The sequence below is a fragment of the Monodon monoceros genome, unplaced genomic scaffold (genome assembly GCF_005190385.1).
Source record: "Monodon monoceros isolate NGI ecotype Baffin Bay Population unplaced genomic scaffold, NGI_Narwhal_1 Super_Scaffold_2, whole genome shotgun sequence".
Taxonomy (NCBI): domain Eukaryota; kingdom Metazoa; phylum Chordata; class Mammalia; order Artiodactyla; family Monodontidae; genus Monodon; species Monodon monoceros.
In genome coordinates this window covers 79,568,005-79,594,491 of record NW_021703776.1, presented here as the reverse complement: position 1 = coordinate 79,594,491, position 26,487 = coordinate 79,568,005, and positions in this window count along the sequence as shown.

Below are 26,487 nucleotides of genomic sequence, written 5' to 3'. Positions count from 1 at the left end.
TAAAATGCTATACGAGACACTTCAACCATGACAAAGCCACTAAATAATTTTACTCTTCTCTTGTCGACAAAATAAAATTTGCCGCTGAGAAATCACAACAGCACCAAAGGAATACTGCAAAAGAGGCACACTATATAACTGAAGAACTTGGAGCAGTAGAAGAGTTTTCACTTATTTAAGAACCCAGGAGAAGTGTAGACAATGCTGAGTGCTACTTCAAAGGTTGAGACTGAAGGGACAGGGGACAAACAGAATTTTAGTGTGACGATTAGGCACTATAGTGGCAGCCTTTTTTCCGCATCACACTGCGGTCTAAAATAAGCGAGTCCAGGGAGAAAGAGCTGAATTCACTCTGATTTCTGGCATCCATACTTCAATAAGTGGCTGCCTCTTTGGGACAGCTGAGAGTTGGGGGATCTGCTCAATGCAAAGAAGTCATTTAGGGGCATCACAATGATGATGCAGAAAAGTGCATGTAGTGAAAATAAGAATCAACTTGTTTACTAACTGGATACTATGGTTTAACTTGAGATAAGAGATAGCCTAAATATAGGTACGGCCTTAAAAATTGCACATTGTTACATGAACATAGCACAGCTTAGTTGCATGGCTGAGGTTCCCAAGCATTAGAGTTTTAATGATTGTACCTGAGATACTTTCCCCAGACAATACGTTGAGATTATGCCATGGAAGGGTGTCAGTAAAACATCAAAAGGTCTGGTAGTCTGCGGGTCTTTGAGATATAATTTGCCTTAGCATATACTTATTTTTGATGTTAACATTATCAAAAGCCAATTCCTTGCTCATGTTAGCCTTCTGACTCACTCACAGTAAACTCTGGTGGTAGTTACTGGTTGTATAACTACGGGTAAATACTTAATCTTACTGAATCACAGTCTTTGAATAAATATTTATCACATATGTTAAATATTCCACGTAAATCTATAAAATGCGAGAAAAAAGATAACGTATAGAGTTATTGAGATGATTAAATGAGACACTTTGTGTGAAAGCAAATGCCGCAAATGATGCACGTTACTTATTTAATATTAATCGAGCGTCTATTTTAAAAATCAAATGCTTACAATCATAATGTTCTTTCTTACTGAAGATTATTTTGTTCTCTCAAAATCACATCCTTGCTGGAGATCTCTCCCAAATAAGCATACTATACAAATATTTTAAAAATAATTAAAATGTACTAACTAGTCTGATGTATTTGCTTTATTATCCCTCATATGCTTTTTAAATTCATGAAACCTGATATGTTAAATTAAAAATGTAACTCACTGGCTAAACATACATACTTTTCTGATGATATTACTGCCATTAAAAAACGTAGTATGTTTTGTATTCACAGTGATTTACTTGATAACAGGAGAGACATACTGACTAGGTTAGGTTCCCCCCATATCTAGAACATAAAACCCTGCACTTCTCTGTAGCATAGCACTCAACTCAGCTGATTTATGTAATGTTGATTTCTTTCTCCTCCTCTAAAATATACACTTCATGACTGGAAGGTCTGTATCTTTCTTTTGTCCCCTACTATCCCAACTGATTAATGGTGCTTTCTTCACTCTGAGAAGGTATATAAATTCAGCTGTTAAAATTTTAATTGGTTTGAAAAAGGAATTCTCCTTGCCCCTGACAGATGAATGTACATATGTCTATAATTATGTGATAAGGTCTATAAAAAGGGACTGAATTTTATCAGGAAAGATTTGGAGTATGGATCTCACTTATGTATATGATGATCTTAGTCACAATGCCAAGAACGTCCAATACAAATATAACTGGAGCCACAAATGTTAGCCATGTGTGTAAATGTAAACTTTCCATTACCACAATATAGAAGTAAAAGGGATTAGTAAAATTAAATAACATATTTCACTTAAGCCAATATATCCAAAGTATAATTTTGCCATGTAATTAACATAAAATGTTAATAAGTTATTTTACATTTTTTATGCTAAGTCCTTGAAGTGGGGTGTGTATTTTATAATTACAGAATATCTCAATTCAAACCAGTTACATTTAAAGTTCTCAAACATGACTTATGGCTAGTGGTTACCATATTGGACAACACACCTTTAGAACGAAAGAGAAGATAATAATTTTGTTTATTTTAGAGGAAAGATCATTAAAATACTTATTTGAGTAGATAAATTTATATATTTTTTTCAAAAGTTGACATATATTGCTGGAATCCTATCTTAAGTCTCATTTTACTAAGATTGATGGCTTGACATGGAGTTATATCCATGGTGGCTGTGATTCCACTTTCCCACTGTCTACAGGAAAACTACAACCGTTCGTGCCTTCCTCTTTTTTCTTTTTTTTTTTTTCTGTTTTTGCCTCTCAAATTATTTGCCTTCTTTGTCTCCTCCAAATAACTAAATGAAAAGAGAATAAGAGAGTCCTGAATTTGGGGACTTTGGAATTGGATTGCATTGGAAAAAATTGGAAATTGCATTTCCAATTTTCACATCTAATGCCAGGGGAAACTGTTCTTCACTGAAAGAAATACTTACTCATGCATAACTTCTATAAAAAGTTTACTGATATTTTAAATGTGTTGTGAAAGACTGTATCCAGAAACATACTTTTAGAATTCTCTTACGAATTTTCAAAGAAGTTGCCCAAACCTATACCTTCAAACAAGAGGAATGAGCTTATGGTGCTGCCTGCTCTGACGCTTTCTGATTCAACTTAAATTTTTTTATAGTTCAGCATGTTGGATTGTTTGCGGTACTCTAACCCTGATTCTTTCCAATAAATACTGTTTGCAGTACTCTAATCCTGATTCTTTCCAAGAAACATTGGTATACAACAATACCTACTCTCATTTGTCTATGTTCTATAATGGTACTTCGGTTATTTTATGTCTATACTGTAAGGTCATTAATCAACCCTGTTTCCTCAGGGTGCTTGATGATAGGTCTCCCACACTCAATTTATTCCAGGGGCATCACAGAATTTTACAGAATTTTGGCTGATGCGGTCTGGTTTTTCACTATCTCTACTCCTCTTCCTTCTCTTTCCATTAAATTAGGTTTAGCAAGCTGTGCCAAGCATAGCAATGGATTATGCATCTCTTTTCAAAACAGCCCAGTTTTCAAAAACATTACAAAAAGACAAAAAAAAAACAGGCATGGTTAAGTGTCCTGTACTTTAAAGGGCTGGTAACCATCACTTCAGTTGGCCTATTTAATGTAAACTGTAGCAATTATCTGTTGTTGTAGCCCTGTAAACAGTAAATAGAATACTAAAAATGGCATGTATTTTGAAATATCAAAGCTTTGAAAAGAAAATGCAAATCCTGGGGGGCATAAAACTGAAATATGAATGATTTTAGGCTAGTGCTATCTGGGTTCATTCTGGGTTTGGCCCCCCAGAATTTTATTGCTGGTCTTTGGAAATTCACAATTTTAGTGTAAATAAAACATACCTTATTTAGGCAACAGAAATGTGAGACTCAAAGAAATTAGCTTCCAAGATAGTAAGAGAAATGCTCTTTTTGGTCCATGCGCAACAAACTCAAAATTACCTCTAACAAAATTATCGAACTAGCAATTATATTTTGCTAAGAAGCATACCAAGAAACACACTAGAAAAATTCTAAAATAGACTTTATTAAACATTTTAATAGGCCCAGCTATTCACAAGTAATGTACTTGCCTTTCTTTTACTCCTCACCTCCAGTCTGTCTATATTTTTCTCACACACAGATACTGAAATTCTAATGCATTACCTTCTGAATCAACAGCACATACAGTATTAATAATTAAATAATCCCAATTATTTAAAAAATTAGGAAGTGGGATTTTCAGCTTGGTATTTTAAAAATGATAGCTGACAAATATTAATGCTGAGCAGATGTTAAAACATTTTCAGTACTGTCATAAAATTATCTATTTTAATAGCCTGTTCTAGCAATGTTTTTCTAATTCTCATAATCTCTCTAATTATTTTATAGTAACAATTTAATGATACAAGATTATTCTAGGAATCTAAAGGGAAATAATATTCATTCTTTATGTAAAAAATAGGAGGAAATATCCCCAAGCAATAGAATTACAGCCACAGAAGTTAGCTCTTCTTGACCAGCTGCTCTGTGACACAGTGCAAGAAAGGATCCAAAACAAACAAATGTGTGTTTGGGGCAAGATTTTGGTGCTGCATCACTGACTTGGTAGTGGAGTAGGGACATGTGGAACTGAGAGCAAGAAGGAATGGAATTTTACTTCAATGAATACAATGAACATGTTTATAGAAGCCAAAGAGTTTTCAGTGTCACGCTTACGGCTGATGCTGAAGAAGGAAGACTTGTTTGTGTCTTTAAATGACATTGGTGGAATTCCTCAAGGCCATTTTATTATGTAAAATATTACTCCTTAAGAGAAACTGGACTCTTTCTAACACAAAAATAAAATATACCAAAAACTGTTACTCTTACTCAGGAATTAATGTATTTTAGTTTCTATCATGAACCTACGAGGTAAACTCACCATTTACTAGCAAGCTGGCAGCAAGTTTTTCCAGAATGCAATGTGCATGATATGTAAGCAGTCACAACATTCCTCTCTTTCCATTCATTCTGGCAATTAACATTTAGTTGCTTTAATAAGAACTTCATTGTTACAACCTCACGGGACAAATAAGGCAAATAAAAAGGTAGCACAGACTTGGGTTATTTAAGGAATGAGTAGAATATCATCAAATATCCACAAGTGAAAATCATCTTCTTTGGCATTCAGAAGACAAGAGTGACCTCTGCTTTAAAACATTAATGGTTTTTTAAAGGGTTTTATGTGAATGGAAGGCATTGGTCTCATTACTGCATTATTGCAAAGTTAGCAAAAATATATTACTCAAAGTCTCACAAATCTTAGAATTAGTTATGTTTCTGTATACAAATTTCTGTTGTAAATCTACAGAAATAAACAGAAGTAAACTATTTCCCTTAATAGGGTGTTATTGACAATGACGTATTTGTGAAGTTGAAAACTGAAAAATAAAGAAACGCTCTGTTATAGGTCATGAACTAATACATTATATTTTATCCACAAACGTCAATTTCCAGTTGATTATCCAAGATAATTTATATACATATGTTACAAGTAGTAAAATGATACATTTTGTCATTTAGTGATTTTAATTTGGTTTCAACTGCAAAGGAGAACACAGATGGATATGTACCTGCCATCAACTGCCTCAAAATTAATTTTTAGATGAACAAAAGCCCACTCTCTTTCCTAAAGGGGCCGATTCTAAGGCAGGGGCAAACCTGACCAGTCCCAAAGAATGAAGAACGTATAATGAGCTCCTGGTCAAACCTGGTTAAAATAAGCAGAATCTTGCAATAACCAATCTCATCACCATGAGAAAACAGTGTGAATATTTAAAGCCTTATTATTCAAAGTGTGGTCCATGGACCAGAAGCATGGGCTCCCACCTGGGAGCTCATTACAAGTGCAGAATCCTAGGCTCTACCAGGTCTACCAGGTAATTGAAGAAACACTAGTCAAAAGGAAAATGGTGGCATAGTAACAATGAAATGCTCAAATTCCCTTTGATGGTGATGAGATTTCAGAAAGAAACCCCATCAATCACAGGCCCAAGACAGGAAAAAGCATTACTGTGAACATGATAAGAACACAAAGCCAAACTGAGAAATACGAGAAACAAATGAGGAAGCTAAACCAGAAAACAGATCAGAACACGTTTGGAGAGGTGGTATGGGTGGTGGCATTTCATACTGTTTACTGATTTACTGAGATCCAGAACTAAATCCAGCAGAAGCCATATGTTCAGTGTTTGGGTGGATAAGCTCTGTGTCACTCCATGTATGAAAAAGCACCTAGGGGGCTTCAGAATAAAATGGTGCTTAGGCTGTCATAAATGGAGTCCAAAAAGTAAATTAGTAAAATAAAATGAATACATTAATGTATGTAAATGAATATTTCCTATAAAAAATAGAGACTATGCAAAATTTAACTAATACCTAGAAAGAAACTATATGTATCCCCCCATACACTGTGGGGGGAATGGGCTAAATAGGTGAAGGAGATTAAGAGGTACAAGCTATGAAACTTGTTAGGTATGAAATAAGTTACAAGAATGTGATATACAGCACAGGAAATATAGTCAATATTCTATAATAACTTTGTACGGAGAATATTCTATAAAAATATCAAATTACTACTTTGCACACCTGAAACTAATAGTGTAAGTCAAATATATTTCAATAAAATTAATTAATTAAAAATAAAACTACTTTGTGATGTGAACGGAAGGTCAGAAATGGAAAAATATAAAGTTAAAGCAATCAAGCATGGTACAAATCAATTTAAATATATCAATTTTCCCTATATGGATTAAATTCACCTAAAATGTACAAAATCAAATAGGATGAAAAAGTACAAGTACTCACTAAAATTAAATGACTCAAAAAGCCAAGAATAAAAGAATGGGTAAATATAAAACAGATAAATAGTAACCAAAATAAAATTTGTAAAAGAAATATTGCTATCAGGAAAAAATATTCAGGCAGAAATACTAATGAGAGTAATATACTCATGGGGGTAAATAGTAAGGGGAGTAACATTATGACATACTATATAATGAAAAGGAACAATTTTTCAAAACTAAAGATAAAAACTAAGATGTTGCATTAACCTAATAATACAGTTTGAAATCTATAAAGAAAAGTTAAGAGCAGAATACCAAGGAGAAACAAACTCACCCAGAATCTGATAATGACATTGTAATACAACAACTCTTTAATCATTAGATAAAGAAACCTTTTTGATTGTAAAAATAAAGATTTCAGCAAAGTAGTTAAGAAACTTGACCTAATACATAGAGAGATCCTCTAAACATTACAGCTAGTAACCAGTTTTGTCAATCACACATGAATCATTTACAAAAAATGAACACGTTTAAGGCCAAAAATTTAGAAATCCCAAACATGACACTGATAACATTCTCTGATAATAACAAATCCAAAATAATAAAATCAATAAATGGTTTTAACGATATATTTAAAAACTAAGGGAGGTGTATGTTTCCAGGAAAATGTAGGAGACATACTTTAAACTATTTTATTTTTAACACTTAATTTACCATTAACAACAAAAAATTCTCGGGATTAAATACAAAGAAAAAGAAAAAGTCTGAAATGTGAAGAGAAGACAGTATATACTTTCTTTAGGGCAGAGACGCTTGCAATGGATTTTCTTAGCTTTTGTACAAATCAGTTAATGTTTTAATTATCCTTCTGAATGACAGTTTTAGTGTAATAAAATTCTTGATTGATAGTCTTTTTAAAAAACACTGAATATTTTTACTTTAAAACCTGAAGGAACTTTTTGGCCAACCCAATATTTTGAATATGCCGTCTCTGTTCTCTCCCTACCTAAACAGAAAAGGAGGTACCTCTAATGGGATGCAAATTCTTACTAAACTGATCTTGCAGCAAATACCAGTTATAAAACTTTGGGAGGAACCTTAAATGAGAGCTAAAAAGAATGAACAAAAGCAGAAGATTTTAGGAAAGGGAGAGCAATTTAAAAAGCATTCATATAAATTATGAATTCATAAGCAATTTAAAAAACATTCATATAAATTACATTTATAAATTACATAAGTGTAAAACATAATGGGAATGATCACTTACCTCTTATCAGATATCAGGGAGGTCGAAAGAGGAGCATCATCTTTGCAGTGCTGAAATAAAAAGAAAATAACTGTCAATTCAGAATTCTATATTTAGTGATAATATTTTTCAAGAATGAAGTAAAGACATTTTCAGATAACAGAATTAGAGTGATCTCAAAGGATTAAAGGGGAAAAAAAATCCAGCTCACAAACTACCAAGAATAGTGTCCGTTCACCACAGTCAGATTAGAAAACTTCCTATTTCATGGGACATCGGCTAAAGTACTCAGAAGAGTTTTGTCTCAGATGTGAGGGCAAACAACTCATAGACAAAATAATGTACTGGTCCCATCTTAAAAGCTTAGAAGCAGGACCTAAATGTATCACCTTCTTTCCAAGTAAATTAACAGCATCCCAGAACAAACTCAAGAATATTTATAGCATGCAGAAATATCCAGCACCCATAAACCCACATTGTCTGGCATCCTGTTAAAAATAATCAGGCAAACAAAGAAGCAGACAATATGACATGATTATAATAAGAAAAAAAACCAAACAACTGACCCAGCTATGATACAGATTATATAACTAATAAAAAAGACGTTAAAACAGTTACTGTAGCTATATTCTGTTTGTAAAAAAGGAAGTATATGCTTTTTAAACTAGCAGAGAAAAACTGAAAAATAAAATTTTTACATTTCACTCACAATATAAAAATAAATAAATAAAATACTCAGGAATAGATTCACAAAAGCCATGTAATATCTATACACTGCAAACTACAAAGTATTGCTGACTCAAATTAAAGAACACTAATACAATAAAGCTTGTTATATTTGGGGGAAAATCAATCATCTTATGGATTTAAGACAATAACTATCAAAATTACTACAGATACTTTTGGAAAAATGAATAATTTGAAGTGGATGTGATGCTGCTAGAGCTATAATACATTGATGGTAGGAAGTTAAAATGGTACAACTACTTTGGAAAAATATTTGGAAGTCTCCTAAAATATTAAACATATACTTGCCATAATTCCCAGCTATTTCATTTTTATGTATTTACTCAATTAAATGGAAACATTTGCCAACATAAAGATATATTCTTGTACATATACCTAATACTGTACCAGTCGCACATCTGAAAGTCCAAAGTGCTGAGAAACCCCTCAATCCTGGGCAAATCTGGATGTTTTTGTCACCCATCATACAGGTATGAGTAAATAAATTAAAATTTGATGAGTAACAATATTTATATGTTTTCAAAGTGCCTCTCTCTAAAACACATTTACAAAAAAGCAAAAAATAACTTTTCAGTGTGGAAGTCTGGCAGACAAAACATGAATCAAATGGTCAAAGCGAATATCATCAATAACGGCACAAATGGAAATTTTGTGCTACTTGATAAGATGCAAAGATCATGCAACACACTTCTGTGACATTCTTATCAAAAAGTGTAGCCTGAATCTAATCATAGGGAATATCAAACAAATTCATATTTAGACACATTCTTTAAAATAATTAGCCTGCAATTTTCAAAAGTATTAAGCTCCTAAAAGTCAAGGAAAGGCTGAGAAACTGCTCCAGAATGAAGGAAATTAAAGCGATATGACACCTAATTCAATATGTGATTCGGAAGTGGATACTTTCTCTATGAAGACCATTGCTGAGGCCATTGGTAGGATGGAATGGGCTCTAAAGATTAGATGATAGTAATATATCAATGTAAATTCCCTTATTATATCAGTCGTACTGTGGTTATGTAGGAGGATCGCCTTATGAACATACACACTAAAGTATCCAGGGCACAAGATTAACAACTTACTGTCAAATAGTTCAGCAATAATTTTTCTGTACTCTGTCTCCTTGTTTTTCTAAGTTTGTGATTGCTTAAAAATTCAAAGAAAAAATTTAGAACCTTCTAAATGGAAAAAAGATACCAAATATAAGGCTCTAAAAAAGTTATATTTTAAGAGAAGATGGTCAGCAGCAATTTCTGCCTAATGTGGAAGGCATCTAGTACATAAGATTTGCTGAAGAGAAGTCTGGGGCTGCTAGGATGAAGAAAAAAGGTATCCCTAGCTTAGGACAATATGAGATGTTAAACAGAGGAAGTAAAAGTCCATGGACCATTAAAATTTCTATGAAGCACTTCCATTTTCATATTCAAAGTTGCAAAATACAGTCTTGTAATTTAAAAACTAAGTGTATGGAGACTAATCCAATAAAACTTTTACACTCTTTTAAAAATTATTAAACTTATTAACATTAAATTTCACATATTTGCATTTTAGCAGTAAACAGTACACCACTTTTACGTAAGTTAATGTTTCTGCACGTATATGTATTTATAACAATTTGGATAACTAATCTATTTTGCTGAACCCTAGACAATATCTTTTATGAAAAGACTATCACAAACTCAAGTGTATCTACCTTCGCTGAAGTAAACACAATGAATTGGAAACTTCACTATGTCTCAATAACACTCCAAAAATGATTCAACAGCAGTGTTGGTACAAAATTATCTTTCCTAGGTTATACACTGATATATTGCAGAAATCTAGGAAAAAATAAATGAATTCCGTGGAGAATACTCTATTTTTCATTCTTTATAAAGCAGTTTAAAGGAAGAGTGGGTGATCTGAGGAGGGAGAGAGATCTCACATTCGTTAGTAAAGCCAAATTAAAAGTCTGATCAACAAAAAGAGTCTTTGCCACTCAAGGTGATTTGCATGTTCCTCTACATAAAGAGAAGAAAACTTAGGGAAAATAATAAAGATAAAAGAAAGTGAGTGAAAGGAAAGAACCATTCTAACCTGGCTTCTGGAAGATAAATTGTATGACAGGCCCAAGGACAATTTAAAATCTTCCAGCACAGCTTCCTGGGGGCTCTACCAATAAGCAAAGGCTAAAGCTAGAAAAAATGTTTTTAAGCTTGACATCAGTACTCCACAATGGCTATCAGGGATTTAATGGTGAGCTGAGGTTCTGACCTTCTCAACAAAATAAGAAGGAAAATTCAGAGGGAAAGAAGTTGAAATATGGATTGATGAGGTTGGGATCTGTACATGATCATCACAAGTCATTCTACGTGAATATATCAACGGTGTATACTCTTGACACGAGACACAATTACAAGAGCTTGAAAGAAAGTCTGTTTTTTTTAACAAACTTGGCTTAAATCTTCAGAATTCATACTTTCTTTAGTGTGTACCTCAAATATTAATATTTATTTTGTGGTGAACAAATACATTCATATTTTATTTTTTCAATCTATTTTAAGTTTATTCACTGAACTCACCAGAATCCTGTATCAATTACCATTTTGTTAACATTAACTTCCTCCAATTATTTTTCAGTTTGTTTAGGTTAAAATATTTTTCCGTTTTCATCTGCAGAAAGTTATTTAAAGTTTCAGTGATTCTTTTAGAAGTTCCCAGTAACACCTAATATGGTATCTGGCATGAAAAGGACACTTAATTCTGTTTATTGGTGAAGCTATAACAGCTATTACATAAAGAGACTATACATTCTTTTCTTTTTCTTTATTTATTTTTGGCTGTGTTGGGTCTTCGTTGCTGCACACGGGCTTTCTCTACTGCAGCGAGCAGGGTCCACTCTTCGTTGAGATGCGCAGGCTTCTTATTGCAGTGGCTTCTCTTGTTGCAGAGCATGGGCTTCAGGCGCATGGGCTTCAGTAGTTACAGCACATGGGCTCAGTAGTTGTGGCTCGTGGGCTCTAGAGCGCAGGCTCAATAATTGCGGTGCACAGGCTTAGTTGCTCTGCGGCATGTGGGATCTTCCCAGACCAGGGCTTGAACCCGTGTCCCCTGCATTGGCAGGTGGATTCTTAACCACTGTGCCACCATGGAAGTCCCGACATTCTTCAAATATAAAAATTATTTAAAATTTCCTTCCTAATGATCTTGACTTTGCCAGAGACTGAATGTACTAATATATCATAAAACAGAGGAATTCAGGAGTGCTTCTTTGAAACACATGGATTATTGTGTTCCATTCTCTTTTACCAGCATTATAATGTGGATTTCTACAAAACACAAAATTATTGAAAAGAATTGGAAAGAAACAGTATCCCTGATCCTACAACCTTTGTGAAATGTAAGTGGTTATATGAGAAGTATTTGGAAAACTGTTGAGAGCGCACACATCCATGAGGAGCAGGACTTACTGAACCAAAGTTAGGAGAAACAGCATAAGGTAGGAGCAGCCTAGGAAGGATGGGGAGGTAGAGGTGTAGCAGAAAAGGAAGTTTACGGAAGGAGAATGTCAGAGCACAGGGTTAAATGAAAGATACGCAAGTGAAAACTTTACCAAGAATAACAATTTCTTGAGTGTCCAGTTTTTCATCTCGAAATTTTCAGAAAATATTTACCCTAACCCCACTTTCATTTCAGTTTCCTTTAAGTATCTGCCTTCTTGAGTGGCTCTGGGCCACATTAGGTGAAGTATTAAAACAAATAAAAGAACCTGCACTGTACACCCCATTTTGCGAAAATAGGGAGTTCTTTCTTTTTTTTTTTTTTTTTTTTTGCGGTACGCGGGCCTCTCACTGTTGTGGCCTCTCCCGTTGCGGAGCACAGGCTCCGGACGCGCAGGCTCAGCGGCCATGGCTCACCGGCCCAGCGGCTCCGCGGCATGTGGGATCTTCCCGGACCGGGGAACAAACCCAGGTCCCCTGCATCAGCAGGCGGACTCTCAAGCACTGTACCACCAGGGAAGCCCTCTTTTCTTACTTTTTTTCTTTTTTTTTTCGGTCTACAGATGGCCAATTGTTCCAGCATTCTTCACTGAAAGTGCCATCGTTCCTCCACTGGATTGCTTTTTCATCTTTGTCAAAACCCATTATTGCATATCTGTGTGGAACTATTTCTGGATTTTCAATCTTGTTCCATCGATCTATTCCATTGACCAATCTGTCCCTCTTCCAGCACCAAAATGCCTTGATTACTCTATGTAGCATTCCTTAAAATGGGCAGAGTGATTAATCTCACTCTATTATTCTTATTCAAAATTGTTATATCTACACTAAGTTCTCGTTCTTTTCATGTTATTTTTGGGATATGCTTAATATGCCTACAAAGTACTTGCTGAAATTTTGATAGGAATTGCCTTAAACCTATAGATCAATTTGGAGAGAACAGTTTACTATGTTGGATCTTCCAATCCATGAACATAATATTTCACTCCATTTATGTTTTCTTTGATTTCTGTCATCAAGACTTTGTAACATTCCACACAGAGATCCTATACACGTTTTGTGAGATTACCCAAGTACTTCAATTTTCATTGAATCAATTAGAAATGATATTTTGTTCTTAATTTTGGTATCCACATATTTATTGTTAGTATGTAGAAAGGAGACTGATTTTGTTTGTGTTAATCGTGTACCCTGAGACCTTGCTGAACTGACTTATTAGTTACAGGAATTCTTTTGTATACTACTCAGAGTTTTCTATGTAGCTATCATATCTTCTGCAAACAACAAAAGATTTATTTCTCTTTGCAATTTCTATGTCTTTTATGCTTTTTCTTCCCTTGCCTTTTTGTGCTGGCTAGAATTTCTAGCACTATGTTGACTAAGTATGGTGAGAACAGACATTATTATTTTGTTCCCAATCCTAGGGGGAAAGCATTCATTCAGTCTTTAACAATTAAACATGATGCTGCTGCAGGTTTTTGTATGTGTCCTTTTTCACGTTTAGAAAGCCCCCCTCTGTCCCTAGTGCTCAGAGTTTTTAGTCATGAATTAGTGTTGGATTTGATCAAATACTTATTCAGCAACTACTGAAGATCAAGTAATTTTTCTTATTTAGCCTACCGATAGTGGGCGTTTTACTGATTAATTTCCAAATGCTGAACCAGACTTGCATAACTATAATGAATCCCATTTGGTCATGGTGTATAATTCTTTTCATAAATTGCTGGATTTAATATTTTGTTGATGATTCTTGCATCTATGTTCAGGACAGATATTTGTCTTTAATTTTCCTTTCTTATAATTTCTTTACCTCATTTTGGTATTACAGTAATACTGGCCTCATGAAATGAGCTACGATTTCTGGTGGAAGAGAATGTAGAAAATTGGCATAATTCCTTCCTCAAATGTTTGGTAAAATTCACTAGTGAAACCACTTGGCTCAGCACTTTCTTTTTTTGCAAAGTTACTAACTGACCACCTTGCCAGTCCTTCCTCAGGTCTCTAACACTTGCTATTCTCTCTGCCTGGAATACTCTTTCCCATTACAACAGCTTGTTTTACTTCCTCATTTCTTACAGGTCTTTATTACATTTTCACTTCTTACTGAAGTCTTCATGATACTGTTCAGCATTAGTTTACTGAATAAATTAACAAACCACCTATTCTAATGGTTAAGAACGGGTCAACTGGGAATGCTTGGGTTCAAATCTTCATACAGGCAGTGTGTAGCTGTGTAATATAGGGAAACTTAATTAACTTCTCCATGGTTTAATTAATTCATCTATAACATTGAGAAAACAGAAGTATTTATCTCATAGGGTTGTTACTAAAATATCAGGAGATAATATATGTAAAATACTTTTCACAGTGCCAGGCACATAGGAAGTGCTAAAATGTTGGTTATTATTATGATGATTTTTTGATATTTTGTTATACAATGATTAGAAATATCGTTAGAAATATATTCACTAAATTATCTATATTAGTTAATTCGGGGTCCTTGGTGGTAAAGATATATTCTACATTACGTATTTTTGTATTGTTCAGGTAAAAACAATTATAAAAAAATGTCTGTATCTGTACATAATGCCTGTATATATTATACAGATCTATGTAGACACCCATCTTCTGTTTGTCTCCTTTTCCTTAGAAACAATTTTAATTTTATTCATTACTTTCCACCAAGAACTGATTATAGATATATTATTTTTCACATCTTCTATGGTCCTCTGGTGAGACTGATTTATGATTTCTTTACTGCCCCAAAGGTCCAACTCTAACACATGAGAGTTTTATTCCTTGGGGCTTTCCTTCTCAACTTCCCAGGCAGCCTGCTTCTCATTTGCTCCACAGCTGCGTGGTGGTACTTCTATTAAGAATATAGACCTACAGCTATCAAAACCAGCAATATACTGATGGGAATTTTTAAGCTCTCATAGACTCCCTTAGTGTTTTCCCCTCAAGAAATCCATGGTATTTCACTTCAATCAGCATGTAAATTCTTTTCCTAAATCCCTGTCATGGTTGAAAATTATGTGTTAATCTCAAAAGGAATGAGAGGTTAATGTTTTGGAAGATTATTTTTGTTTCTTATTATAAGAGTAATATATAATTACTATTAAAATTATGAGTAAAAATACAGAGATAGAAATATTCAGAATGCCATTTTTAAAAAATATAAATTGTACAGCAATGGACATTTATATATCTTAAGATTTTAATATAATTCTGTGCATTATCCTATACTACATATATGCATATGTATGTATATATGGACACACACATACGTGTCTACATGTACATATACATCTTATAATGCCTTCATATTTCTCTTTTAAAATCTATATGTGTATACTTATATATGCAAACACTATATATGTGTGAGAATACACACAAACACTCCAATATTGTCAATATACACTCTAAAATAAATGTACCATTTTATGTGCTCAAAGGAATGGCCTTAATCATTTCACTCTCATTAATTATTTTTCTCACTCTTCTTCCTCCCCTTCTCCCTCTCCTTTTCTTTCTCCTCCTGTTCCTTCGCTCTTTGTTCCTCTCATTTTACCCTAAAAGAAAGGAATAATATAACTACTTTACTTTAAGTATGCATTCTTTTGAAATTGTAACTAAAATTATCATTATGTTACCAGCAATTTGTGTTTTTTTGAATTTTGTGAAAGGCATATTTCTCCCAGTTGCCCACTTTTATATCAGTTAACAGCTTTATGTCATCTCATTCTAATTTGCATTAATGATGTTTTTATGAAGAGAATTGTGCCCCCCACACACACAATTTACATGTTGAAGTTCTAATCCCTGGCACCTCTGAATATGACTATATTTGGAAATAAGGTCTTTTAAAAGGATGGTTATGTTAAAACGAAGCCATTAATGTGGGCCTTAATCCAATATGACTGGCATGCTTTTAAGAAGAGGAGATTGGGACACAGACACGAACAAAGGTAAAAACAGGGAGAAGACAGCCATCTACAAGCCAAAGAGAGAGGCCTCAGATGAAACTAATCCTGAAAACACCTTGATTTTTGGATTTCCACTCTCCAGAATTCTTAGAAAATAATTTCTGCTGTTTGAGCCACGCAGTCTATGGTATTTTTTTTTTGACAGCCCTAGAACACTAACATAGGTGTTAACCACTTTCTTCAATATACGTTCAAAATATATTTTCTAGTTTGTCAGTTGGTTTTTATAAGCAAATTCCTTTGAAGTAAGACATAATGCCAGAAAGTACAAAATCATAATTATACAGCTTCATGGATTTTATCAAAAGGAGTAGACCTACATAACCACTCCCAGATCAGGAATGAGAACATCATTAGCACCCAGAATCTACTCTCATTCTTCCTCTGAACTCTCCTTACCTCCAAATGTAAAGAGCACTCTGTCTCTATTAACTAGTTCTACATGGGTCACAAGGTGTGTGTAAGTTCAGCTTAGTGTATACTGCCAACCAGTTTTCCAAACACCAGCAGCAATGCAGCCACATACGGGAGCCCCATTTTCTCCACACCCAGGCCCAAACTAGGTAATTCCAGTCTTTATTCTAGCCATGTGTCTTTTCTTCACTTTAGCCATTCTCTTTTGCCTATAGTGAAAGAGCTTTAAATTTAATTTTTGAGTATGAGATGGAGCATCTTTTCAAATGCTTTTTAATTAATTGCACTTCCTTTTGTAAGGGACCCTTGTTCATCAGCTTTGACCATGTTTTTATTGTTTCAACTGTCTTTTTCTTATTGATTATAAGAGTTCTTAATATATTGAAAATATACATAATTTGTTATCTACATATATTGTACACTTTGTCCATATTTCACTTGCCATTAAAGCTTTTAATGATGTTGTCTTTTAATGAACAGAACTATTTAATGTAGTTCTTTCTATCATATTTTTTATGGTTAATGTTCTTTATGTGTTCTTTAAGAAATCTTTGGCCTATCACAAGGTCAAGAAGTTGTTCTTCTGCATTTCTTATCTTCTAGAGAGTTTTTGGTGTTTTTTGTTTTGTTTTTAGATCTTTAAAGCATCTAGAATGTAGAATTTTTAATTTTATGATCTAAGATTTCTTTTTTTCAGGAGGATATTCAATTCCTCCAATATCATTCAATTTTCTTTTTCTTCACTGCACTGAAGTCTCACCTCAATCGTAAATCAAGGCCACATATTTGTAACTCTTTTTATGGATTTCCTATAATCTTGCATTAATCTGTCTATTCCTGCACAAAAGCCACTTTGGTGGCAGATTCTCTCAGTTTTTGACTATCTGAAAATATGTTTGCTTTGTCCTCATTTTTGAAACATGTATTTACTGGGTTTGAATTTCAGGGTTAGCAGTTATTTTCTTTCAGATCTTCAAAGGTAACATTCTATTTTCTTTTGGCTCTCTTTGTCTCTTTTGAGAAGTCAACAGTGAGCTTTATTGTCCCTAATCAGGTTGACTATTACTCATTTAACTGTAAATATATTTTCAAAACTTGGAAACTTTTAGGAGGGAAAAAAGGATAGTATGAAATATCACACCAGAAAAAAAATACATAACCTAGATTATTTATGCAAACTATGATAAACTATGACACACAGTCACTAACTATAAAGCACTTAGGTAGGTTTTCTTTGCTTACTTTACATTATTGGAGTTCTTATTTTTTTCTGATTTTGGCTCCATGTCCCATTGTCTCTGTAGCTTTTAGAACTCTGATTATACTTAGGTTAAAATTTTTCAAGTATCACCTATGTCTGTTGTTCTATTTTCTGTATCTTCTATTTGTATGACTCTCTGTGCTCCAGATTAGGTGTTTTCTACTGACCTATATTATCCAGTTTACTATTTACCTCCTTAGCTCTGTCCTTTCTTTAGTGCTCTGTTCTTCCTTTAGTGCTAAACTCATCTACTGAGCTCTTAATTACTTTATTGTTCAGCCCTAGAATTACCATTGTATTTTTATTACAGATATCCAGTTCTCTGGAATTCTAGTTCTCTGGAGTCACCTATTTTGCTGAATATAATTGCAGTTTAAGTTTGTATTTTTATAAACTAGATGTGAATAACCTGTAGATCTCTCGCTATTTTTTGTTTCTGTCAATTCTGTTTGTATGCATGGTGACGTTTTCACTAAATACAAAATAAGTTGTTTGTAAAATTTTTAAATTTCTAGGTAATCTTATCCACAAATGGAAATAATTCATTTCAGTTTATGACTGTCAGTAAATTTAATGCAGATTACCTTAAATTCAATCAGAAATTGAATCACAGCTATGTGTCCAGGCCTTTTTCTGATTTGCTCTTAATCCTTAGCTGTATCTTTTCAGTTGTGCCAGATGAGGGTCTGGAATGTTGACAAGAGCTCTACATACTTGGGAGGTCCTGAACTCAAATATTTGTATCTCTAGAAACATGAGACTACCAAAACCGTGCTCAGCCAAAGCTTTCCTCATGCTTTTTTATCCTCTTACCCTGCGGCATGTATACATGTGCAAAGGACTCAAGGAGAGAAGCAGTGCAGTGTATGAAGGTTACTTCTCTATGCTTCATTTATCTTAGGGATCCTGATTCTAATTAAGTCATGGCTACCTTGGCATGTCAGAACTCTAAATCATTTTCTCCCCCATCCCAGGAGATTACCAAGGCCAGTAATATTCTTATTACCTTGGTAACTTTTAGATGCACTTTAAATTGATGTCATTATTATCATGAAACTATTATTCACTGAAAAATAGACAATAATATTATATTAATTTCAATGAGCCTAAATTTGTAATGTTTGAGAATGGTTCAAACATTAAAATCAAATTGATTTTATTCATATAATTTATGAAATTTTCAAAAATCATGTCAAATTTTTGGATTGTGATTTTTTACAGATGTTCTCTTGGGTTGTAATAACTATTTTCAAGTATTTTTAATCTTATCATGAAAATTTTTTTAGTCTTTAACCAAATATCTCTGCATTAGAATTCACCTTTGTGTATGTGTAGATTTACTTGCTTTAGAAATCTAACCATTGCTATTCTAATTTAGATAGATTGCTTTTTCGGTCAAATGTACAGCTTCACTCTACAGATTCTTATTATTTCATTTTAGGTTAGTTCTAGTTTTTTCTTGAAATCCATATCTTTCTCCTTCTTGCGATTTTTTTTTGTTTCTTTTGCTAAAGTAATTTTACAAATGTAAAGTGTAGTTACATGATGAAAAATCTGAAAGTGAAATTAAGAAAACATTCCCATTTACCACTGCAACAAAAAGAATAAGATATCTAGGAATAAACCTACCTAAGGAGACAAAAGACCTGTATGCAGAAAATTATAAGACACTGATGAAAGAAATTAAAGATGATACAAACAGATGGAGAGATATACCATGTTCTTGCATTGGAAGAATCAACATTGTCAAAATGACTATACTACAGAAAGCAATCTACAGATTCAATGCAATCCCTATCAAACTACCACTGGCATTTTTCACAGAACTAGAACAAAAAATTTCACAATTTGTATGGAAACACAAAAGACCCCGAATAGACAAAGCAATCTTGAGAAAGAAAAACAGAGCTGGAGGAATCAGGCTCCTTGACTTCAGACTATACTACAAAGCTACAGTAATCAAGACAGTATGGTACTGGCACAAAAACAGAAATATAGATCAATGGAACAGGATAGAAAGCCCAAAGATAAACCCATGCACATATGGTCACCTTATCTTTGATAAAGGAGGCAAGAATATACAGTGGAGAAAAGACAGCCTCTTTAACAAGTGGTGCTGGAAAAACTGGACAGCTGCATGTAAAAGAACACTCCCTAACACCACAACAAAAATAAACTCAAAATGGATTAGAGACCTAAATGTAAGGCTGGACACTATCAAACTCTTACAGGAAAACATAGGCAGAACACTGTATGACATAAATCACACCAAGATCCTTTTTGACCCACCTCCTAGAGAAATGGAAATAAAAACTAAAACAACTGGGACCTAATGAAACTTAAAAGCTTTTGCACAGCAAAGGAAACCATAAACAAGACGAAAAGACAATCCTCAGAATGGGAGAAAATATTTGCAAATAAAGCAACTGACAAAGGATTAATCTCCAAAATTTACAAGCAGCTCATGCAGCTCAATATCAAAAAAACAAACAACTCAATCCAAAAATGGGCAGAAGACCTAAATAGACATTTCTCCAAAGAAGATATACAGATTGCCAACGAACACATGAAAGAATGCTCAACATCATTAATCATTAGAGAAATGCAAATCAAAACTACAACGCGATATCATCTCACACCGGTCAGAATGGCCATCATCAAAAAAATCTACAAACAATAAATGCTGGAGTGGGTGTGGAGAAAAGGGAACCCTCTTGCACTGTTGCTGGGAATGTAAATGATACAGCCACTATGGAGAACAGTATGGAGGTTCCTTAAAAATCTAAAAATAGAGCTACCATACGACCCAGCAATCCCACTACTGGGTATATACCCTGAGAAAACCATAATTCAAAAAGAGTCACATAACACAGTGTTCATTGCAGCTCTATTTACAATAGCCAGGACATGGAAGCAACCTAAGTGTCCATCAACAGATGAATGGATAAGGAAGATGTGGCACATATATACAATGGAATATTACTCAGCCATAAAAAGAAACAAAATTGAGTTATTTGTAGTGAGGTGGATGGACCTAGCCTGTCACACAGAGTGAAGTAAGTCAGAAAGAGAAAAACAAGCACCGTATGCTAACACATATATATGGAATCTAAAAAAAATGGTCATGAAGAACCTAGGGGCAAGATGGGAATAGAGACGTAGACCTACTAGAGAATGGACTTGAGGATACGGGGAGGGGGAAGGGTAAGCTGGGACAAAGTGAGAGAGTGGCATGGACATATATACACTACCAAATGTAAAACAGATAGCTAGTGGGAAGCAGCTGCATAGCACAGGGAGATCAGCTCGGTGCGAGGGAAGGAGATGCAAGAGGGAAGAGATATGGGGACATATGTATAACTGATCCACTTTGTTATAAAGCAGAAACTAACATACCATTGTAAAGAAATTATACTCCAATAAAGATGTTTAAAAGAAAAAAAAGTGTAGTTACATCAGAATGCATGATCAGAAAATTAATTAAGATCTCCTTTGCCTAAAATTATCTTGAACTGCATTAACATATAATTGAGAGCTTTACTGGAATACAAGATTCAAGTGTCAACAGCATTTCTGGCTCAGAAGTTAGAATGCTGTAGTCTCTGACATTTGTTTCCATGCATCTAGAACGCCTCTTCTTTTCCTCTCTAGAAGATCTAGAAGGTCTTATACACTTTTTTTTTTGCCTGATTCATTAATTTTATCAGAAAGAGTGTGTTTATAGATAGTAGAGATTGTTTTCTTTCATAAATCCTATTATACACTAAGCTACATTTTAAAATCTGAAGACTTTGTCTCTCTTCAGCTTTGTTTCACATTCCTTTATCATTTACTTAGTTATTTCATTAAAACTATGGTGGGTGCCCTGATGAACACCAAATGAGCCTTTTCTTAGAACTCTTATGGAGTAACTTTTTGTAATTTTTTTTACAGTTATATTAATGGAACTGTCGTAAAGATACAAGGTAAGTCCCTTCCCAACACTTTAAAATATGAACAAATGAAATAAAAATATCCAAAACCTGTGTAACTTAGGGAAACCAAAGTTTATATATCGTACACACTTCTATTCAGGTAAGTCATTTCAATCTCTAAGATATTTTCTATTACCTTGATCAATGTATCTATAGATATTCTTTTCAATGTTACAAAAATTTTATATTTCTCTAATATTGTCATATTGAGCTTATTTACAGTAGTTCAAAGTTACATTTAACAAGCTCACACAGAATATACAGAGGTCTCTGTTACTTATTGTCCTAATATGTTTAAAATAGTTAACACTTATGTGAATTAAAACACTAAAAATACATTTTCTTCCTTTGAAAAAGAATTTGTAAATTTCTATTTTTATTGAAATAGCCCACTTATTTTATTTATTACTATTTGTACTTACATAAGACATACCCATTTCCTAGGGTGGCTCAAAACAACAGAAATTTTTTTGTCTCACAGTCCTGGAGGCTAGCAGTTGAAAATCAATTCTAATAATCTTTCCTGATTATGAACAATCTCTGTGTATCTTTATCCATGTATCTCTACCTATCTGTGTTTTACTAATTTGTCCATATGTATTTTCTTGAATTCCATTCCCTCCTCAAATTGATTATTATATCATATACAACTTGATCTTATATTTTGCCTATAGTTGAAGCAGGAACAGTACAAATGACATTCTGCGTAGGTCAGAGAGATTTTTAATATCTCTTAAGACTTTAAGCATGAACATCAGATGAATCTTGCAGTTGATACATGAGGCATCATTATGGATGGAGGAAGGAAGAACTCTGCACTCTGAGGCTTTGAGACACTTTGCGTAGGAAAAAAAAAAAAACATTTCCACCCATCAGGCAAGAAATTAAATGGGATTGTTAATGTTCATTAGGGATTCAAAAACCTAATAGTCATCACCTATACTGCTTTCAAAAAAACCTAATTATTCCCCAGAAGACCAGAATTCCAGATTTAGAAGGTCTAGGTAATGGAAATGAAAAGAGGGGTTGTTTGTTTGTTTATTTATTTCTGATTCTGTAAAGGAGCAAAATATACCAGTTCTTGGTAGGTTGGTTCAGAAAACCAAAATATGCTATGTAAAATATTTCATGTGTTTCTTTTTTGAAAAAGGAAAGCTTAATGACATACTGAGAATTATCACCTTTCCCCAGTTCCTTCCAAAGATAGCTATTCAGCTAAAGGCCATATTTTCAAGGGTATGTGAAGAAGGAGATACCATAAAGTAAGCCTACCTCCTGAGAGGAGCACATTAAGAGTATAATGGTGGGCAGCTTCCATGCACCACCGTACGATGGGGCCTGGCGTGGTGGTGGTGACTCAAGAATCGAGCTGAAAAGGGTCCACTCTATCCATGACATGAGATATTCCTGATGCTCTCTGAGAGGGCCAGTAAATTAGACTGAACTTAGGGAATTCCTTCACTATGTCTAGGAGGATCTGAGGGCCTGTAGTTAAATAGAGAGAGTATTTAGAGTCTTTTAGGCCGTGCTCAGAATCAAGGATTTACAATAAACATTAAGCAATACTACTGCTTTGTTAGCTCAGTTGTCAATAAAGAGTTTGGCTTTTATCTCAACTGTGTTTATTATACTTTCTCTGTTCCACACTATATACAATTGGCCAAATATTTTGTATGCATATTGTTAGTTTTAAGTTTGAACATCATACATATTGTGGGTCGATGAGCACAAATTTTTCAACTACCACTACAGAGAGGTGAGGTAGCCTGACAGAAAGTACCTTTTCTAGATTCCGATGGAGGTATTTTAGGATAGTTAACCCACTCTATGCTAAAAGTAAAAGTCTGACCAAATCACTAGCCCTCACTTCAAAGTCTTTGGGAACTCAGCTAATTTATCTCTGTCCTAATTTCCAGAGGTGGCAGTAGATTTTAGGTTAGAAGGTCAGTGCGTTTGACTACTGGCTGGGGATGTGGATTTCACCTCCCACAATCACTCAGATGGTGGATAACTACCCCAAACTGGGAAGTGTATTTAGATATAGAGGAACGCAAAATTGGCAAATGCTCTCATTACAGTGTGTATTTTAAAAGGAACTATGAGAAATGTGACACGAGCTAAAAATTCAACATGAAACACTCAACCTCAGTCAGAAAAGTGGTATTGGAGGGAAGATCAAGATGGCGGAGTAGGCGGATACAGAGCTCACCTCTCCCAACAAGCACATCAAAATTACACCTACATGTAGAGCAATTCTCACTGAAAACAAACTGAAGACTGGCAGAAAGACTCTTCTACAACCAAGCCTGTAGGAAAGATCCACACGTAGGAAGGGAAAAGAAGTGATCAGGTAGGGACCTGTGCCCCTGGGAAGGGACACGGAAGAGGAAGGGGATTACACTAGCTATTCCATCCACATATGGGGCACCCTAGACCTGTGGGTTTGACACCAAGGGGATGAGTCCCCTTAGCTGGCTTGAAAACCAGTGGAAGTGACAGTAGGGCTGTAAGAAACCTAGACTGCACTTGTGAAGAACGAATTCATGCTTGCTTACTCGTGAAACAAGGATAGTCAGTACCAAGAATATTACTTGGTGTATAGCAGATGCTCACTAAATGTTGACTGACTTACTGGATAAAGGAGCTTCAATTTCTTCAACAATTTTATTTAAGGGACTAAAATAATATCTATTTTATGTTTCTTTTAAGAATTGGAGGTACTATTTGTAAAGAACACATTTAGTTTATAACTTCAGGGTCTGGCAATAGTGCGAAATCAATAAGTGCTAATTCTCTCTTCATCCTTTTTTTTCTGAACACACATTTATACACAAGAGCTAGCTCAGTTACATTTTTTATCTGATGAATACATTAATAGCCATGATTATATATATGAGAAAATTTTAGTTTTCACACTTAAAACTAGACTTTAAAATTGCATTATGTATATGAAAACTGCATACTAGCAAGCACTGCTTTCTTATTACTTTTGTCAAACTGATTTCTAATAGAACCACATCACATATTTTGTTAACTATGTAATATGATGAATGAAAATATGGGATTCACAATTTAGGCATGTCAAATTAAGTTGAACATAGAAATATTACACCAAACATATATTTTCTACTGCACATAATTTTAAATGGAAGGCTTTATGTCAAATCAATGTTTACCTATTTATCCAGACCTCAAAACGGTATTTACCATTCATTTCAATCATTATGAGAGTTCTGCTATTCTTAGTTGATCCCTCAAGCATTAAGACATTTAAAACATATATCTTGCACTTGGGTTTCTGTAGAGAACTGTTTATCACAAATAGCTGAGTGGTAACCAATTAGTGTGTTATCTCAAAAAAAATCTTACTTCATTATTTTCCCCAATGGATTTAGTCATTTATAAAATATTTTGTTATATCATATTGTTATATAATGGTATACTATATATGTCTATTAAACCTGTCACTGTGCATACCTGTTAAATAGAAAGGTAAAGTTTGGGGGTCCTAAACAAGAACAGATCATGTATTGTGTACTATAATCTATCACACTTTAGGTGAAATAATTGAAATTATGGTAGTCCAGATTTGGATTGAATCTATTCACACTGAAAGTCTTTGTTTTCCACACCTTTGACAGTGATACGGTTTCATTTTGTTATTGGTTTATTTGATAGCACCGAACGAGATGAGTTTTGTTTTTATATTTCGCATTCTCATTTAATGCATTCCTACGACACAGCTGGGAACAGCTGCAGTTCTAAACTCAAATGATTATGTGGTTTCTAAAATGAAGGAAAACTAATAGAACCGATAGAGCACAGTTTTTAAATCAAAAGTTAAAATGTTAGGAAAGATTCATGGTTCATTTGTAGCTTTAGGCCAGGCTGATCACTCCCATCAGCCCCAATAAAACTAGTTAAGTTGAGTGTAATTCAATTACTATGTATAAAGGCAGGTAGCCTCTCAGGAAGGTGTGAAAAACATTTGCTGCAAATGGATTTTATGGTGTGTGAAATAGTTTGTATTTTTTACAGCATGTATAGGAAGTAAATACTTTTCCATTTGGTAGATAACCAAAAATCTCAGGCAAAAGTAGGTGAAAATAAATAAAGGAAGCAGAGTGCAATTTAGATGTTCATATTATTTTTAATATTTTGTTTCTTTTGCTGTGACGTGTGTGTGTGTGTGTATTTGCATGTAGCTCAGACTCTCTGACAGTGAAATGGCTAAATTTTGCATCTTGTCAGATCTCCAATCAAAAATAAGATATAAATATATAAAAATACAAAATATATAAATATGAATATAAATTAAGTAATAACCATTTGTAATAACATATTAATTTTACTTCACAGCAAATTTTAAATCCCAGCAGCTATTGTTAATTGCAATATAACTTAAACGGACTGGACATAGCAAAGAACTACATAGCAAGCCTGTAATTACCACTGTTTGCAAATATTAAATAAATATCTACATGTAAAACAATTTCCTCCAGATGCATACAAAGTGAATGAACCAAACATCTGGTACATTTCTCCATACTCCCTCCTTTGATATGCACAGGCACTCAGGTTTGAAACAAAATATTAACTGTCTGTGGCATAAGACTTCATTATCTAGATTATATTGCTTAGCTCACATTTTTAATTTTTAAAAGGCCTACTGTTTCTTTCTGGCCCTTAAAACTATAAATTAAATTACAGAGCAGTATTTGAAATAGAGCAAACTCATACTGGAATATAGAATATATTTCATATACAACTATAAGATTATCGAGTTTATTCAAAATTGATGTGATTCAATTATAAAACTGTAAAACTCTTACTTCATGTAGAGAAGGAGTTCCCTCTTTGAGTAAAGGGCATATAGATTGCATTTCACACACAAGAAAAAGAAATTAAAAGCAGAGAATAGAGGATTTTGGTCTATGGAATTTACAGCAAATTTTAGCATATTTTA